Genomic DNA, 20,255 nt, shown 5'->3' with positions numbered 1-20,255 from the left:
TAAATCGAAACTCTCGTCTTACAATCCAAACAATGCGAGCATTATGATGCAAATGCAAACAATGAAAAACGAAGTGAAAGTATTTTAATTTATCAGATATAATTTACAATCAGAGAGAATTTTTTCATGCAAAATGTCGGACGTCACAAGTCATTAACTTCCGGTCAAAACAGAAACCTGAATAAACCGGCTCACTGTCCAAACCGGCCTTTTTTCATGGTCCCGTAGCCGGCCGGTTTATACAGGTTTTACTGTAGTATGATAAATAAACACATGTCAGGTAAATACATGTGTATTGAGGAAATAGAACACTGACAACATTTGAAGATTTCAGAAGCTAAAATTTCAGGCAAAATGTCTGGTTTCTTACCATTTACACCCATGTAGACCAGAAAATTATATATTTCTTCATGTTTATTTTTGAAAGAAAGATAAAGTGCCACAGATCACATCACACTGACTTATTTGTTTTTCTTCCAGATCTTTAATAGTTGTTGTTATTCTATTGAACCTCAGATTTTTAAGTCTCCCAAACAAAGTTTGGAGACTTATTGTTTTTGGTCAGTTCTTATTATTTTTATTATGTCACCCGATCGACAATGTCGGGTGACATATTGCTTTTCCTCTGTTTCTTTTTCTGTATTATTATTATGTCACCCGATCGACAAAGTCGGGTGACATATTGCTTTTCCTCTGTTTTTTTTTCCCTATTATTATGTCACCCGATCGACAATGTCGGGTGACATATTGCTTTTCCTCTGTTTCTTTTTCTGTATTATTATGTCACCCGATCGACAATGTCGGGTGACATATTGCTTTTCTTATGTTTCTTTGTTATTATTATTATTCTTCCACCTTTTTTTGTCCGACAGGTTTTTTGGAGTAAAATGGGACCAATCTTAATGATAATTCACTATAAGGAGGAACACAAAATTTCGGGTTGCAGTAGGGTCTAAGACCATAAAAAATGGCTGCCGTTTCCATGGAAACGGAACAATTGTGAAAAATTCCAGTTTTTGGTTTTGTGAATAATTTAGAGATGCTTAAACTCAGAATCATCATATTTTATTACAATGTAGGTGCCAGCCATATATTGGTTTTGGATGATATTGGCAATCATTGGAACCACTATGTTGCCATGGAAACTACCCCAAAAATTTCAAAAATTTCAAAATGCTCCAAATTTTTTGAAACTTCATAGTAACGATGAGCAACTTTGGTAGATGCGTAATTTGGCATTGGAATTTCCAAAATGTCTGCCGTTACCATGGAAACAGTGCATAAGTGTCAAAATGCTCTAAAAACCTCAGGGTTTGGTAAATAATTTTGGTATGCTAGAACTTGCAATCATCAAATTTTTACACAATATAGTTGTCCACTATATACAGCTTTTGAATGATTTTGACAATCATTGGAACTCTTCTGTTACCATGGATACAGGACCAAATATTTCAAAAATTTCAAAATGCTCCTAAATTGATCAAACTTAATATGATTGTTGACTAGCAAGTCTGGATCAGACTTTTGACTATGGAATTTCCAAAATGGACACCGTTGCCATGGAAACTGCAAAAAAGTAAAAAATTCTCTAAATGCTTTGAACTTAATGAAACTTGATATTATTGTTAACTGGCAAGTAAAGATGAGACTTTTTACTTCGAAATTTTCAAAATGGCTGCCGTTGCCATGGAAACAGTAGAAATGTGAAATTTTTTAGAATGCTCTCAATGTACTGAAAATTTACAGAAAGATGTATTGCTATGCATATATGTGCATTCACTGTTAAACAATTTTGAAATGGCTGTCGCTTAGTGGCAATTGGGGGAAGGGTGACATCCGCTATTGCTTGCAATGGCAATTCTAGTTATTATTATTATACTTCCACCTAATTTTGTCCGCCCGCTTTCTCAGAGCCAAAAGTACCAATCCGAATGATGGTGCACTATAACAAGGAACCCTGACTCCCCAGAGTCTGTGCAACTTTGGAACTAAAAAATGGCTGCCATCACCATGGAAACGGAAAAATGGTGAAAAAATATAATTTTGTAGTTCCTTGAATTATTTGAGAATGCTTAAACTTAAAATCTTTAGATTTCAATACAATGTAGGTGCCCACTATATACTGGTTTTGGATGATTTTGGCACATTTTGGAACTGCTATGTTGCCATGGAAACTACAACAAAAATTTCAAAAATATGGAAATGCTCCAATTTTTTTGAAACTTTAGCATAACGATGAGCAACTTTGGTAGATGTGGAATTTGGCGTTGGAATTTCCAAAATGTCTGCCGTTTCCATGGAAACAATGCAAAAAGGTCAAAATGTTCCAAAAACTTTCGGGTTTGGTGAATAACTTTGGTATGCTTGAACTTAAAATCATCAAATTTTTATGCAATATAGTTGTCCACTATATACAGGTTTTGAATGATTTGGATAATCATTGGAACTACTATGTTACCATGGATACAGGAGCAAAAATTTCAGAATGCTTCAAAATTGATGAAACTTGATATGATTGTTAACTGTCAAGTCTAGATATGACTTTTGAAGTTGGAATTTCCAAAATGGCCACGGTTGCCATGGAAACTGCAAAAATGTCAAAAATTCTCAAAATGGTTTTAACTTAATGAAATTTTATATTATTGGTAACTGACAAGTTAAGATGAGACTTTTGACTTTGAAATTTTCAAAATGGCTGCCGTTGCCATGGAAACGGTATAAATGTGAAATACTTTAAAATGCTCTGAATATACTGAAAATTTACAAAAAGATGAATAGCCATGCATATTTGTGCATTTACTGTTAAACAAGTTTAAAATGGCTGCCGCTTAGTGGCAATAGGGGGAAGGGTGACATCCGCTATTGCTTGCAATGGCAATTCTAGTTATTATTATGTCACCCGATCGACAATGTCGGGTGACATATTGCTATTCCTCTGTTTCTTTTTCACTATTATTATGGCACCCTCAACGGAGTTGGGGTGACGTATTGTTATTCTACGTTTCTTTTTTTCTTATTATTTTTATTTTTCTTCCACGCTTTTTGTCCAGTCCATATCTTGGCACTGTATGCTCCAATGGTGATGGAACTATACCATAATGTTACCCAGCATACGAAGTTTTGCGAACTGGGTATGGCACCGTCAAGATGGCTGCCGTTACCATGGAAACGAAACAAATGTGAAAAAATCCAGTTTTTTGTTTTGGTGAACTATTTGAATACTATTTAACTCAGAATCATTATATTTTAATACAATGTAGGTGCCCACTATATACAGGTGTTGTATGATTTTGGCACTCATTGGAACTACTATGTTGCCATGGAAACAACTCCAAAAAATTCAAAAATCTCAAAATGTTCCAAACTTAATGAAACTTCACAGTAACGATGAGCAACATTGGAAGATGTGGAATTTGGCGTTGGAATTTCCAAAATCGCTCTTGTTACCATGGAAACAATGCAAAAAGGTCAAAACTTTGAATTTTCACAGAACATTCTAGAACATCAATGTTTAATTTATTCTAGAGACATTAAATGGTATATGATTGTGGAGGGAAAAAATTGCAGCGGGGGTTTGACTTTGGAATATTCAAAATGGCCGTGGTTACCATGGAAACAGCAAAAATACAAAAAACTTCAAAATGCTTCAAATTTATTGAAACTTATAACAAATGTTGCTCAGCTAATGTAGACTTGACTTTTGAGTTTGGAATTTCCAAAATGGCCGCCGTTACCATGGCTACCGCTCACCTGGCAATAGGGGAAGGGTGCCATCCGCTATTGCTTGCAATGGCAAATCTAGTTATTATTATTATGTCACCCGATCGACAATGTCGGGTGACATATTGCTATTCCTCTGTTTCTTTTTCACTATTATTATTATTATTATGTCACCCGATCGACAATGTCGGGTGACATATTGCTTTTCCTCTGTTTCTTTTTCCGTATTATTATTATTATTTTTCTTCCACCTAATTTTGTCCGGCCGCTTTCTCAGAGCCAAAGGAACCAATCTGAATGATGGTGCACTATAACAAGGAACCCTGACTTTCCAGTTGCAGTGCAACTTTGGGACTAAAAAATGGCTGCCATCACCATGGAAACAGAAAAATAGTGAAAAAATATAATTTTAGAGTTCGGCCAATTATTTGAGAATGGTTATGCTTAAAATCTTTAGATTTTAATACAATGTAGGTGCCCACTATACACTGGTTTTGGGATGATTTTGGCAATCATTGGAACTGCTATGTTGCCATGGATACTACACCAAAAATTTCGAAAATATGGAAATGCTCCAAATTTAATGAAACTTCACAGTAACGATGAGCAACATTGGTAGATGTGGAATTTGGCGTTGGAATTTCCCAAATGTCTGCCGTTTCCATGGAAACAATGCAAAAATGGTCAAAATGGTCCAAAAACACCTAAAAGTGGCATTTACTTTCTTAAAAGGGTAGGTCAAATCCATTGAAACTCTGATGGTATGTTCCCTCCCATGTACCAATGTGGTATCTGCCATTAGAAATTTGGAATGGTCTGTGTAACCATAGAAACCAGTCAAAATGTCAAAAATTTCAAAAATTTCAAAATGCTCAAAAAGTAATGAAACTTACTATGGTTGTTGACTGTCAAGTCTGCATGAGACTTTTGAAGTTGAAATTTCCAAAATGGCCACCGTTGCCATGGAAACTGCGGAAATGTCTAATATTTTCATAATGCTCCAAATTTTATGAAACTTAATATTATTGTTAACTCGCATGTACATATGAGACTTTTGACTTTGGAATTTTCAAAATGGCTGTTGTTGCCATGGAAACAGCAAAAATGTGAAATTTTCTAAAATGCTCTGAATGTACTGAAAGTTTACAGAAAGATGTATTGCCATTTATATATGTGCATTCACTGTTAAACAATTTTGAAATGGCTGCCGCTTAGTGGCAATAGGGCGAAGGGTGACATCCGCTATTGCTTGCAATAGCAATTCTAGTTATTATGTCACCCGATCGACAATGTCGGGTGACATATTGCTTTTCCTCTGTTTCTTTACTATTATTATTATTATTCTTCCAATGATTTTGTCCGGCAGTTTTCTTGGAGACAATGGAACCAATCTTAATGATAGTTGACTATAATGAGGAACACAAAATTCCGGGTTGCAGTAGGTCATAAGACCATTAAAAATGGCTGCCGTTACCATGGAAACGGAACAAATGTGAAAAATTATATTTTTGGGTTTTGGTGAATAATTTGGAGATGCTTAAACTCAGAATCATTATATTTTGATACAATGTAGGTGCCCACTATATACTTCTTTTGGATGATTTTTGGCATTCATTGGAACTACTATGTTGCCATGGATACTACACCAAAAATTTCAAAAATATCAAAATGCTCCAAATTTTTTGAAACTTTACAGTAACGATGAGCAACTTTGGTAGATGTGTTATTTGGCGTTGGAATTTCGAAAATGTCTTGTGTTACCATGGAAACAAGGCAAAAATGGTCAAAACGCTTAAAAAACCTTAAAAAGTGCCATTTACTTCCTTAAAATGGTAGGTCAAATCCATTGAAACTCTTATGGTATGTTCCCTCCCATGTACCAATGTGGAATCTGCCATTACAAATTTGGAATGGTCTGTGTTACCATAGAAACCAGCCAAAATGTCAAAAATTTCAAAAATTTCAAAATGCTCAAAAGGTAATGAAACTTAATATGATTGTTCACTGTCACGTCTGCATGAGACTTTTGGAGTTGGAATTTCCAAAATGGCCACCGTTGCCATGGAAACTGCAGAAATGTTAAATATTTTCAAAATGCTCCAAACTTAATGAAACTTAATATTATTGTCAACTGGCATGTATAGATGAGACTTTTGACTTTGGAATTTTCAAAATGGCTGCCGTTGCCATGGAAACAGCAGAAATGTGAAACTTTTGACAATGATCTTATTGTACTGAAAATTTACAAAAAGATATTTCGCAATTCATAGATCTGCATTCACTGTTAAGTTGTTATGAAATGGCTGCCGCTTAGTGGCAATGAGGGGAAGGGTGACATCCGCTATTGCTTGCAATGGCAATTCTAGTTATTTTTATTTTTCTTCCACGCTTTTTGTCCAAGCCATATCTTGGCACTGTATGATTGAATGGTCATGGAACTATACCATAATGTTACCCAGCATATGAAGTTTTGCAAACAGGGTATGGCATCATCAAGATGGCTGCTGTTGCCATGGAAACTGATAAAATGTGAAAAAAAATGCAAATTGTAAATCTTTCATTATAAGACCTAGTTGGATGAAACTTTATGGTAATGTTCCTTGGTATGTCTAGATGTTGTGACAATATTAGGAAATTCCAAAATGGCCGCCATTGTCATGGAAACAGGGCGAAAGTTTAACATTGGCCCTATGGGAAAACACATTGAAGCTGCATTTCCTGCAACAATATAAGATCAAACCTTCAACAACTTCATGGATATGTAACATGGCATGTCCCAAAGTGGCACCTGTCTTTGGAATTTTGGAAATGGTACCCGTTACCATGGAAATAGCAAAAATTTAAAAAATTTTCAAAATGCTCAAAAATTGATATAACTTTACAAGAATGTTAATAGACATCTGTAGATGAGCTCTTTGACTTTGGAATTTTCAAAATGGCTGCCGCTCGCCTGGCAATGGGGGAAGGGTGCCATCCGCTATTGCTTGCAATGGCAAATCTAGTTATTATTCTTATTCTTCCAATGATTTTTGTCCGGCAGATTTTTTGAAGGCAATGGAACCAATCTTAGTGATAGTCAACTATAATGAGGAACACAAAATTTCGGGTTGCAGTAGGTCATAGGACCATTAAAAATGGCTGCCGTTACCATGGAAACGGAAAAATTGTGAAAAATTCCACTTTTTGGTTTTAGGGAATTATTTGGAGATGCTTAGACTTAGAATCATTATATTTTGATACAATGTAGGTGCCCACTATATACTTGTTTTGGATGATTTTTGGCATTCATTGGAACTACTATGTTGCCATGGATACTACACCAAAAATTTCCAAAATATCAAAATGCTCCAAATTTAATGAAACTTCACAGGAACGATGAGCAACATTGGTAGATGTGCAATTTGGCGTTGGAATTTTGAAAATGTCATGTGTTACCATGGAAACAAGGCAAAAATGGTCAAAACGCTTTAAAAAACCTTAAAAGTGGCATTTACTTCCTTAAAATGGTAGGTCAAATTCATTGAAACTCTGATGGTATGTTCCCTTCCATGTACCAATGGAGTATCTGCCATTAAAAATTTGGAATGGTCTGTGTTACCATAGAAACCAGCCAAAATGTCAAAAATTTCAAAAACTTCAAAATGCTTCAAACTTGATGAAACTTAATATATTTGTTGACTGTCTAGTCTGCATGAGACTTTTGAAGTTGGAATTTCCAAAATGGCTACCGTTGCCATGGAAACTGCAGAAATGTCAAATATTTTCAAAATGCTCCAAACTTAATGAAACTTAATATTATTGTTTACTGGCATGTATAGATGAGACTTTTGACTTCGGAATTTTCAAAATGGCTGCCGTTGCCATGGAAACAGCAGAAATGTGAAACTTTTGACAATGCTCTTATTGTATTGAAAATTTACAGAAAGATATATCGCAATTCATAGATCTGCATTCACTGTTAAGTTGTTTTAAAATGGGTGCCGCTTAGTGGCAATGAGGGGAAGGGTGACATCCGCTATTGCTTGCAATGGCAATTCTAGTTATTATTATTCTTCCACCTAGTTTTGTCCGGCAGTTTTCTCAGAGCCAATGGAACCAATCTGAATGATGGTGCACTATAACAAGGAACCCTGACTTTCCAGTTGCAGTGCAACTTTGGAACTAAAAAATGGCTGCCATCACCATGGAAACCGAAAAATAATGGAAAATTCCAGTTTTTGGTTTTGATGAATTATTTGGAAATGCTTTAACTTAGAATCATTATATTTTGATACAATGTAGGTGCCGGGCATATACCGGTTTTGGATGATTTTGGCAATCATTGGAACTGCTATGTTGCCATGGATACTACACCAAAAATTTCAAAAATATAGAAATGCTCCAAATTTTATAAAACTTCACAGTAATGATTAGCAACATTGGTAGAGGTGGAATTTGGTGTTGCAATATCGAAAATGTCTGCCGTTACCATGGAAACAATGCAAAACAGGTCAAAATGGTCCAAAAACCTTTAAGTGGCATTTACTTTCTTAAAATGGTAGGTCAAATTGATTGACACTTTGATGGTATGGTCCCTCCCATGTACCAATGTGGTATATGCCATTCAATTTTGGGAACGGTCTCTGTTGCCATAGGAACCATCCCAAATGTCAAAAATTTCAAAAAATTCAAAATGCTCCAAAATTGATGAAACTTAATATGATTGTACACTGACAAGTCTGAATAAGACTTTAGAAGTTGGAATTTCCAAAATGGCCACCGTTGCCATGGAAACTGCGGAAATGTCAAATATTTTCAAAATGCTCCAAACTTTATGAAACTTAATATTATTGTTAACTTGCATGTATAGATGAGACTTTTGACTTCGGAATTTTCAAAATGGCTGCCGTTGCCATGGAAACAGCAAAAATGTGAAATTTTCTAAAATGCTCTCAATGTACTGAAAATTTACAGAAAGATGTACTGCAATGCATACATGTGCATTCACTGTTAAACAATTTTGAAATGGCTGCCGCTTAGTGGCCATTGGGGGAAGGGTGACATCCGCTATTGCTTGCAATGGCAATTCTAGTTATGTCACCCGATCGACAATGTCGGGTGACATATTGCTTTTCCTCTGTTTCTTTGTTATTATTATTATTCTTCCAACTATTTTGTCCGCCACTTTTCTCGGAGCCAATGGAACCAATCTTAATGATAGTTAAGTATAATAGGGAACACAAAATTGCGGGTTGCAGTAGGGTCTAAGACCATAAAAAATGGCTGTCGTTTCCATGGAAACGGAACAATTGTGAAAAATTCCACTTTTTGTTTTTTTGGAATAATTTGGAGATGCTTAAACTCAGAATCATCATATTTTAATACAATGAAGGTGCCACCCATATACTGGTTTTGGATGATTTTGGCAATCATTGGAACTACTATGTTGCCATGGAAACTACACCAAAAATTTCAAAAATTTCAAAATGCTCCAAATTTTTTGAAACTTTACCATAACGATGAGCAACTTTGGTAGATGTGGAATTTGGCGTTGGAATTTCCAAAATGTCTGCCGTTTCCATGGAAACAGTGCAAAAAGGTCAAAATGCTCAAAATACGTCCGGGTTTGGTGAATAACTTTGGTATGCTTGAACTTAAAATCATCAAATTTTAATGCAATATAGTTGTCCACTATATCCAGGTTTTGAATGTTTTTGACAATCATTGGAACTACTATGTTACCATGGATACAGGATCAAATATTTCAAAAATTTCAGAATGCTCCAAAATTAATGAAACTTAATATGATTGTTCACTGTCAAGACTGCATCAGACTTTTGAAGTTGGAATTTCCAAAATGGCCACCGTTGCCATGGAAACTGCAGAAATGTCAAATATTTTCAAAATGCTCCAAACTTAATGAAACTTAATATTATTGTTAACTGAAATGTATAGATGAGACTTTTGACTTTGAAATTTTCAAAATGGCTGCCGTTGCTATGGAAACGGCAGAAATGTGAAATTTTTAAAATGCTGTGAATGTACTGAAAATTTACGGAAAGATGTATTGCCATGCATATATGTGCATTCACTGTTAAAAGTTTTTGAAATGGCTGCCGCTTAGTGGCAATGGGGGGAAGGGTGACATCCGCTATTGCTTGCAATGGCAATTCTAGTTATTATTATTATTCTTCCACCTAGTTTTGTCCGGCAGTTTTCTCAGAGCCAAAGGAACCAATCTGAATGATGGTGCACTATAACAAGGAACCCTGACTTTCCAGTTGCAGTGCAACTTTGGAACTAAAAAATGGCTGCCATCACCATGGAAACCGAAAAATAATGGAAAATTCCAGTTTTTGGTTTTGATGAATTATTTGGAAATGCTTTAACTTAGAATCATTATATTTTGATACAATGTAGGTGCCGGGCATATACTGGTTTTGGATGATTTTGGCAATCATTGGAACTGCTATGTTGCCATGGATACTACACCAAAAATTTCAAAAATATGGAAATGCTCCAAATTTTATAAAACTTCACAGTAATGATGAGCAACATTGGTAGATGTGGAATTTGGTGTTGCAATTTCGAAAATGTCTGCCGTTACCATGGAAACAATGCAAAACAGGTCAAAATGGTCTAAAAACCTTCAAGTGGCATTTACTTTCTTAAAATGGTAGGTCAAATTGATTGAAACTTTGATGGTATGGTCCTTCCCATGTACCAATGTGGTATATGCCATTCAATTTTGGGAACGGTCTCTGTTGCCATAGGAACCATCCCAAATGTCAAAAATTTGAAAAATTTCAAAATGCTCCAAAATTGATGAAACTTAATAGGATTGTACACTGAGAAGTCTGAATGAGACTTTTGAAGTTGGAATTTCCAAAATGGCCACCGTTGCCATGGAAACTGCGGAAATATCAAATATTTTCAAAATGCTCCAAACTTTATGAAACTTAATATTATTGTTAACTTGCATGTATAGATGAGACTTTTGACTTTGGAATTTTCAAAATGGCTGCCGTTGCCATGGAAACAGCAAAAATGTGAAATTTTCTAAAATGCTCTCAATGTACTGAAAATTTACAGAAAGATGTACTGCGATGCATATATGTGCATTCACTGTTAAACAATTTTGAAATGGCTGCTGCTTAGTGGCCATTGGGGGAAGGGTGACATCCGCTATTGCTTGCAATGGCAATTCTAGTTATTATGTCACCCGATCGACAATGTCGGGTGACATATTGCTTTTCCTCTGTTTCTTTTTCTGTATTATTATTATGTCACCCGATCGACAATGTCGGGTGACATATTGCTTTTCCTCTGTTTCTTTTTCTGTATTATTATTATTATACTTCCACCTAATTTTGTCCGCCCGCTTTCTCAGAGCCAAAAGTACCAATCCGAATGATGGTGCACTATAACAAGGAACCCTGACTCCCCAGAGTCTGTGCAACTTTGGAACTAAAAAATGGCTGCCATCACCATGGAAACGGAAAAATGGTGAAAAAATATAATTTTGTAGTTCCTTGAATTATTTGAGAATGCTTAAACTTAAAATCTTTAGATTTCAATACAATGTAGGTGCCCACTATATACTGGTTTTGGATGATTTTGGCACATTTTGGAACTGCTATGTTGCCATGGAAACTACAACAAAAATTTCAAAAATATGGAAATGCTCCAATTTTTTTGAAACTTTAGCATAACGATGAGCAACTTTGGTAGATGTGGAATTTGGCGTTGGAATTTCCAAAATGTCTGCCGTTTCCATGGAAACAATGCAAAAAGGTCAAAATGTTCCAAAAACTTTCGGGTTTGGTGAATAACTTTGGTATGCTTGAACTTAAAATCATCAAATTTTTATGCAATATAGTTGTCCACTATATACAGGTTTTGAATGATTTGGATAATCATTGGAACTACTATGTTACCATGGATACAGGAGCAAAAATTTCAGAATGCTTCAAAATTGATGAAACTTGATATGATTGTTAACTGTCAAGTCTAGATATGACTTTTGAAGTTGGAATTTCCAAAATGGCCACGGTTGCCATGGAAACTGCAAAAATGTCAAAAATTCTCAAAATGGTTTTAACTTAATGAAATTTTATATTATTGGTAACTGACAAGTTAAGATGAGACTTTTGACTTTGAAATTTTCAAAATGGCTGCCGTTGCCATGGAAACGGTATAAATGTGAAATACTTTAAAATGCTCTGAATATACTGAAAATTTACAAAAAGATGAATAGCCATGCATATTTGTGCATTTACTGTTAAACAAGTTTAAAATGGCTGCCGCTTAGTGGCAATAGGGGGAAGGGTGACATCCGCTATTGCTTGCAATGGCAATTCTAGTTATTATTATACTTCCACCTATTTTGTCCGGCATGTTTTTTGGAGTGAAATGGAACCAATCTTAATGATAGTTCACTATAAGGTGGAACAAAAAATTTCGGGGTGCAGGTGGGTCTAACACCATAAAAAATGGCTGCCGTTTCCATGGAAACAGAATAATTGTGAAAAATTCCAGTTTTTGGTTTTGGTGAATAATTTGGAGATTCTTAAACTTAGAATCATCATATTTTGATACAATGTAGGTGCCAGCCATATACTGGTTTTGGATGATTTTGGCAATCATTGGAACTACATATGTTGCCATGGAAACTGCACCAAAAATTTCAAAAATATCAAAATGCTCCAAATTTTTTGAAACTTAATGGTAACGATGAGCAACATTGGTAGATGTGGAATTTGGCGTTGGAATTTCCAAAATGTCTTCCGTTACCATGGAAACAGAGCATAAGTGTCAAAATGCTCTAAAAACTTCAGGGTTTGGTGAATAATTTTGATATGCTTGAACTTGAAATCAACAAATTTTTACACAATATAGTTATCCACTATATACAGTTTTTGATATATTTTGACAATCATTGGAACTACTCTGTTACCATGGATACAGGACCAAATATTTCAAAAATTTCAAAATGCTCCAAAATTTATCAAACTTAATATGATAGTTGACTGGCAAGTCTGGATGAGACTTTTGACTTTGGAATTTCCAAAACGGCCACCGTTGCCATGGAAACTGCAAAAATGTCAAAAATTCTAAAAATGCTTTGAACTTAATGAAACTTGGTATTATTGTTAACTGGCAAGTAAAGATGAAACTTTTGACTTCGAAATTTTCAAAATGGCTGCCGTTGCCATGGAAACGGTATAAATGTGAAATACTTTAAAATGCTCTGAATATACTGAAAATTTACAAAAAGATGAATAGCCATGCATATTTGTGCATTTATTGTTAAACAAGTTTGAAATGGCTGCCGCTTAGTGGCAATGGGGGGAAGGGTGACATCCGCTATTGCTTGCAATGGCAATTCTAGTTATGGCACCCTCAACGGAGTTGGGGTGACATATTGTTATTCTACGTTTCTTTTTTTTCTTATTATGGCACCCTCAACGGAGTTGGGGTGACATATTGTTATTCTACGTTTCTTTTTTTTCTTATTATTATTATTATTTTTCTTGCAACACTTTTTGTCCAGGCGATTTCTCGAAATCAAAAAGACCAAAGTTGATGGAACTTTACTATAATAAGGACCCCCATATGCAGAAATGCAGGAAGCATGGAATGGTTCAAGATGGCTGCCGTTACCATAGAAACGGAGCAAATGTGAAAAAATACAGTTTTTGTTTTTGGTGAACTGTTTGGATATGCTTTAACTCAGAATCATTATATTTTAATTCAAAGGAGGTGCCCACTATATACAGGTGTAAGGTGATTTTGGCACTCATTGGAACTACTATGTTGCCATGGAAACTACACCAAAAATTTCGAAATTTTCAAAATGCTCCAAAATTCAGGAAACTTCACAGAAACGATGAGCAACATTGGAAGATGTGGAATTTGGCGTTGGAATTTCCAAAATATCTGTTGTTACCTTGGAAACAATGCAAAAAGGTCAAAACTTTGAATTTTCACAGAACATTCCAGAACATCAATGTTAAATTTATTCTAGAGACATTAAATGGTATATGATTATGGAGGAAAAAAATTGCAGCAGGGGTTTGACTTTGGAATATTCAAAATGGCCGCCGTTACCATTGAAACAGCAAAAATATGAAAAACTTCAAAATGCTTTAAATTTTATAAAACTTATAACAAATGTTGCCTAGCTTATGTAGACTTGACTTTTGAGTTTGGAATTTTCAAAATGGCCGCCGTTACCATGGAAACAGCAAAAATATCCAAAATTTCAAAATGCTTCAAACTTAATGAAACTTTGCAAAAATGTTACTAGACATCTGTAGATGCACTATTTGACTTTGGAATTTTCAAACTGGCTGCCGCTCACCTGGCAATGGGGGATGGGTGCCATCCGTTATTGCTAGCAATTACAAATCTAGTTTTTCTTATTCTTCTTCCACACATTTTGTCCGTCGTGTTTCTCGGAATCCTATGGACCAATGTTGATGGAACTTTACTATAATGAGGACCCCCATGTAAAGTTGTGCACCTTGGTATGGAATGGTAAAAGATGGCCGCCGTTTCCATGGAAACAGCAAAAATGCGAAAAAAATCAAAGTGTTCCAAACTGGAAGAAACTCCACAGGAATGGTGACTGACATGTGCTGATTTCCAATTTGACTTTGGAATTTTCAAAATGGCTGCCGTTACCATGGAAACAACTAAAATATCAAAAATTCTAACTCTTTCGTTATAACACTCAGCTGGATGAAACTTTATAAAAATGTTACCCGGTACGCTAAGATGTCAAAACAATATTTTGATAATCCAAAATGGCCGCCGTTGTCATGGAAACTGGGGCCAAGTTTTGCATTGACCCTATGGAAAAATGCATAAAATCTGCATTTTCTCAGAGAGTATTGCAACAAAGTAAATGAAACTGCATTGATATATAACATGACATGTGGCAATAAGATGTCTGCTTTTAGAATTTTGGAATTATCTACTGTAACCATGGTTGCAGGACAAATGTTCAAAATTTCCAAAAAAAATCAAAATGCTTCAAACTGAATGAAACTTTACAGGAATAGTGACTGACATGTGCGGAGTTGCATTTAGAAGTTGGAATTTCCAAAATGGCTGCCGTAACCATGGAAACAGCAAAATTGTCCAAAATTTCAAAATGCTCCAAACTTAATGAAATTTTACAAAAATGATGACTTGCATGTGTAAATGCACTCTTTGACTTTGAAATTTTCAAAATGGCTGCCGCTCGACTGGCAATGGGGGGACAAGGGTGCCATCCGTTATTGCTAGCAATTACAAATCTAGTTATTATTATTTTTCTTCCACCTAGTTTTGTCCGGCAGTTTTCTCAGAGCCAAAGGAACCAATCTGAATGATGGTGCACTATAACAAGGAACCCTGACTTTCCAGTTGCAGTGCAACTTTGGAACTAAAAAATGGCTGCCATCACCATGGAAACCGAAAAATAATGGAAAATTACAGTTTTTGGTTTTGATGAATTATTTGGAAATGCTTTAACTTAGAATCATTATCTTTTGATACAATGTAGGTGCCGGGCATATACTGCTTTGGGATGATTTTGGCAATCATTGGAACTGCTATGTTGCCATGGATACTACACCAAAAATTTCCAAAATATGGAAATGCTCCAAATTTAATAAAACTTTACAGAAACGATGAGCAACATTGTAAGATGTGGAATTTGGCGTTGGAATTTTGAAAATGTCTGTCGTTACCATGGAAACAATGCAAACAGGTCAAAATGGTCCAAAAAACACCTAAAAGTGGCATTTACTTTCTTAAAAGGGTAGGTCAAATCCATTGAAACTCTGATGGTATGTTCCCTCCCATGTACCAATGTGGTATCTGCCATTAGAAATTTGGAATGGTCTGTGTAACCATAGAAACCAGCCAAAATGTCAAAAATTTCAAAAATTTCAAAATGCTCAAAAAGTAATGAAACTTACTATGATTGTTGACTGTCAAGTCTGCATGAGACTTTTGAAGTTGGAATTTCCAAAATGGCTACCGTTGCCATGGAAACTGGAAAAATGTCAAATATTTTCAAAATGCTCCAAACTTAATGAAACTTAATATTATTGTAAACTGGCATGTATAGATGAGACTTTTGACTTAGAAAATTTCAAAATGGCTGCCGTTGCCATGGAAACAGCAAAAATGTCATGTTTTTAAAAATGATCTTAATGTACTGAAAATTTACAGAAAAATGTATAGCCATGCAAATATGTGCATTCACTGTTAAAAGTTTTTGAAATGGCTGCCGCTTAGTGGCAATGGGGGGAAGGGTGACATCCGCTATTGCTTGCAATGGCAATTCTAGTTATTATTATTTTTCTTCCACCTAATTTTGTCCGGCAGTTTTTTTGGAGCCAAAGGAACCAATCTGAATGATGGTGCACTATAACAAGGAACCCTGACTTTCCAGTTGCAGTGCAACTTTGGAACTAAAAAATGGCTGCCATCACCATGGAAACAGAAAAATAGTGAAAAAATATAATTTTTGAGTTCGGCCAATTATTTGAGAATGGTTATGCTTAAAATCTTTAGATTTTGATACAATGTAGGTGCCCACTATACACTGGTTTTGGGATGATTTTGGCAATCATTGGAACTGCTATGTTGCCATGGATACTACACCAAAAATTTCCAAAATATGGAAATGCTCCAAATTTAATGAAACTTCACAGTAACGATGAGCAACATTGGTAGATGTGGAATTTGGCGTTGGAATTTCCCAAATGTCTGCCGTTTCCATGGAAACAATGCAAAAATGGTCAAAATGGTCCAAAAACACCTAAAAGTGGCATTTACTTTCTTAAAAGGGTAGGTCAAATCCATTGAAACTATGTAACTGCTATGTTGCCATGGATACTACACCAAAAATTTCCAAAATATGGAAATGCTCCAAATTTAATGAAACTTCACAGTAACGATGAGCAACATTGGTAGATGTGGAATTTGGCGTTGGAATTTCCCAAATGTCTGCCGTTTCCATGGAAACAATGCAAAAATGGTCAAAATGGTCCAAAAACACCTAAAAGTGGCATTTACTTTCTTAAAAGGGTAGGTCAAATCCATTGAAACTCTGATGGTATGTTCCCTCCCATGTACCAATGTGGTATCTGCCATTAGAAATTTGGAATTGTCTGTGTAACCATAGAAACCAGCCAAAATGTCAAAAATTTCAAAAATTTTAAAATGCTCAAAAAGTAATGAAACTTACTATGATTGTTGATTGTCAAGTCTGCATGAAACTTTTGAAGTTGAAATTTCCAAAATGGCCAACGTTGCCATGGAAACTGCGGAAATGTCAAATATTTTCATAATGCTCCAAATTTTATGAAACTTAATATTATTGTTAACTCACATGTATAGATGAGACTTTTGACTTGGGAATTTTCAAAATGGCTGCCGTTGCCATGGAAACAGCAAAAATGTGAAATTTTATAAAATGCTCTGAATGTACTAAAAATGTACAAAAAGATGTATTGCCATGTATATATGTGCATTCACTGGTAAACAATTTTGAAATGGCTGCCGCTTAGTGGCAATAGGGGGAAGGGTGACATCCGCTATTGCTTGCAATGGCAATTCTAGTTATGTCACCCGATCGACAATGTCGGGTGACATATTGCTTTTCCTCTGTTTCTTTTTCTCTATTATTATGGCACCCTAAACGGAGTTTGGGTGACATATTGTTATTCTACGTTTCTTTTTTGTTATGTCACCCGATCGACAATGTCGGGTGACATATTGCTTTTCTTATGTTTCTTTGTTATTATGTCACCCGATCGACAATGTCGGGTGACATATTGCTATTCCTCTGTTTCTTTTTCACTATTATTATTATTATTATGTCACCCGATCGACAATGTCGGGTGACATATTGCTATTCCTCTGTTTCTTTTTCACTATTATTATTATTATTATTATTATTATTCTTCCACCTAGTTTTGTCCGGCAGTTTTCTCAGAGCCAAAGGAACCAATCTGAATGATGGTGCACTATAACAAGGAACCCTGACTTTCCAGTTGCAGTGCAACTTTGGAACTAAAAAATGGCTGCCATCACCATGGAAACCGAAAAATAATGGAAAATTCCAGTTTTTGGTTTTGATGAATTATTTGGAAATGCTTTAACTTAGAATCATTATATTTTGATACAATGTAGGTGCCCACTATATACTGCTTTGGGATGATTTTGGCAATCATTGGAACTGCTATGTTGCCATGGATACTACACCAAAAATTTCCAAAATATGGAAATGCTTCAAATTTTATAAAACTTCACAGTAACGATGAGCAACATTGGTAGAGGTGGAACTTGGCGTTGGAATTTAGAAAATGTCTGCCGTTACCATGGAAACAATGCAAAACAGGTCAAAATGGTCAAAAAACCTTAAAGTTGCATTTACTTTCTTAAAATGGTAGGTCAAATTGATCGAAACTTTGATGGTATGGTCCCTCCCATGTACCAATGTGGTATTTGCCATTAAATTTTGGGAATGGTCTCTGTTGCCATAGGAACCATCACAAATGTCAAAACTTTCAAAATTTTCAAAATGCTTTAAAATTGATGAAACTTCATAGGATAGTAGACTGTCAAGTCTGCATGAGACTTTTGAAGTTGGAATTTCCAAAATGGCTACCGTTGCCATGGAAACTGGAAAAATGTCAAAAATTCTCAAAATGCTTTGAACTTAATGAAACTTGATATTATTGTTACCTGACAAGTAAAGATGAGACTTTAGACTTTGAAATTTTCAAAATGGCTGCCGTTGCCATGGAAACGGCAGAAATTTGAAATTTTAAAACTGCTTCGAATGTACTGAAAATTTACAGAAAAATGTATTGCCATGCATATTTGTGCATTTACTGTTAAACAATTTTTAAATGGCTGCCGCTTAGTGGCAATTGGGGGAAGGGTGACATCCGCTATTGCTTGCAATGGCAATTCTAGTTATGGCACCCTCAACGGAGTTGGGGTGACATATTGTTATTGTTCGTTTCTTTTTTTCTTATTATTATTATTATTATTATTTTTATTCTTCCACACTTTTTTGTCCATTCTATTTCTCGGAATTGGCTTGAACAATATTGATGGAACTATACCATAATGTAGACCACCACATTCTATAGTGCAGTGGGGTATGGCACCATCAAGATGGCTGCCGTTGCCATGGAAACGAAACAAATGTGAAAAAATCCTGTTTTTTGTTTTGGTGAACTGTTTTGATATGCTTAAACTCGGAAACATTATATTTTGATACAATGTAGGTGCCGGCCATATACAGGTGTTGGATGATTTTGGCACTCATTGGAACTACTATGTTGCCATGGAAACTATACCAAAAATTTCAAAAATATCAAAATGCTCCAAACTTCATGAAACTTCACAGTAAGGATGAGCAACATTGGAAGATGTGGAATTTTGGCGTTGGAATTTCCAAAATATCTGTAGATACCATGGAAACAATGCAAAAAGGTCAAAACTTTGAATTTTCACAGAACATTCCAGACATCAATGTTAAATGTATTCTAGAGACATCAAATGGTATATGATGGTATATATGATTATGGAGGGAAAAAATTGCAGCGGGGGGTTTGACTTTGGAATATTCAAAATGGCCGCCATTACCATGGGAACAGCAAAAATAAAAAAAATTTCAAAGTTCTCTAAACTTAATGAAACTTTACAAAATTGACAATTGGCCATGAGTAGATGCACTCTATGATTTTGGAATTTTCAAAATGGCTGCCGCTCCGCCTGGCAATGGGGGAAGGGTGCCATCCGCTATTGCTTGCAATGGCAAATCTAGTTATTATTATTATTCTTCCACCTAGTTTTGTCCGGCAGTTTTCTCAGAGCCAAAGGAACCAATCTGAATGATGGTGCACTATAACAAGGAACCCTGACTTTCCAGTTGCAGTGCAACTTTGGAACTAAAAAATGGCTGCCATCACCATGGAAACCGAAAAATAATGGAAAATTCCAGTTTTTGGTTTTGATGAATTATTTGGAAATGCTTTAACTTAGAATCATTATATTTTTGATACAATGTACGTGCCGGGCATATACTGGTTTTGGATGATTTTGGCAATCATTGGAACTGCTATGTTGCCATGGATACTACACCAAAAATTTCAAAAATATGGAAATGCTCCAAATTTTATAAAACTTCACAGTAATGATGAGCAACATTGGTAGATGTGGAATTTGGTGTTGCAATTTCGAAAATGTCTGCCGTTACCATGGAAACAATGCAAAACAGGTCAAAATGGTCTAAAAACCTTCAAGTGGCATTTACTTTCTTAAAATGGTAGGTCAAATTGATTGAAACTTTGATGGTATGGGTCCCCTCCCATGTACCAATGTGGTATATGCCATTCAATATTTGGGAACGGTCTCTGTTGCCATAGGAACCATCCCAAATGTCAAAAATTTCAAAAATTTCAAAATGCTCCAAAATTGATGAAACTTAATAGGATTGTACACTGACAAGTCTGAATGAGACTTTTGAAGTTGGAATTTCC

At 35.4% G+C, this 20,255-nt stretch overlaps 1 protein-coding gene across 3 annotated transcripts in view; it reads left to right on the top strand.

Annotated features, from left to right (window-relative positions):
* LOC139520772 (small ribosomal subunit protein mS39-like) overlaps positions 1-20,255 on the top strand; it is a 64,824-nt gene that overhangs the window by 21,041 nt on the left and 23,528 nt on the right. The window lies entirely within an intron of this gene.

Source organism: Mytilus edulis, chromosome 4 (assembly GCF_963676685.1).
Source record: "Mytilus edulis chromosome 4, xbMytEdul2.2, whole genome shotgun sequence".
Classification (NCBI taxonomy): Eukaryota; Metazoa; Mollusca; class Bivalvia; order Mytilida; family Mytilidae; genus Mytilus; species Mytilus edulis.
This window is presented reverse-complemented; position numbering and strand designations above follow the sequence as displayed.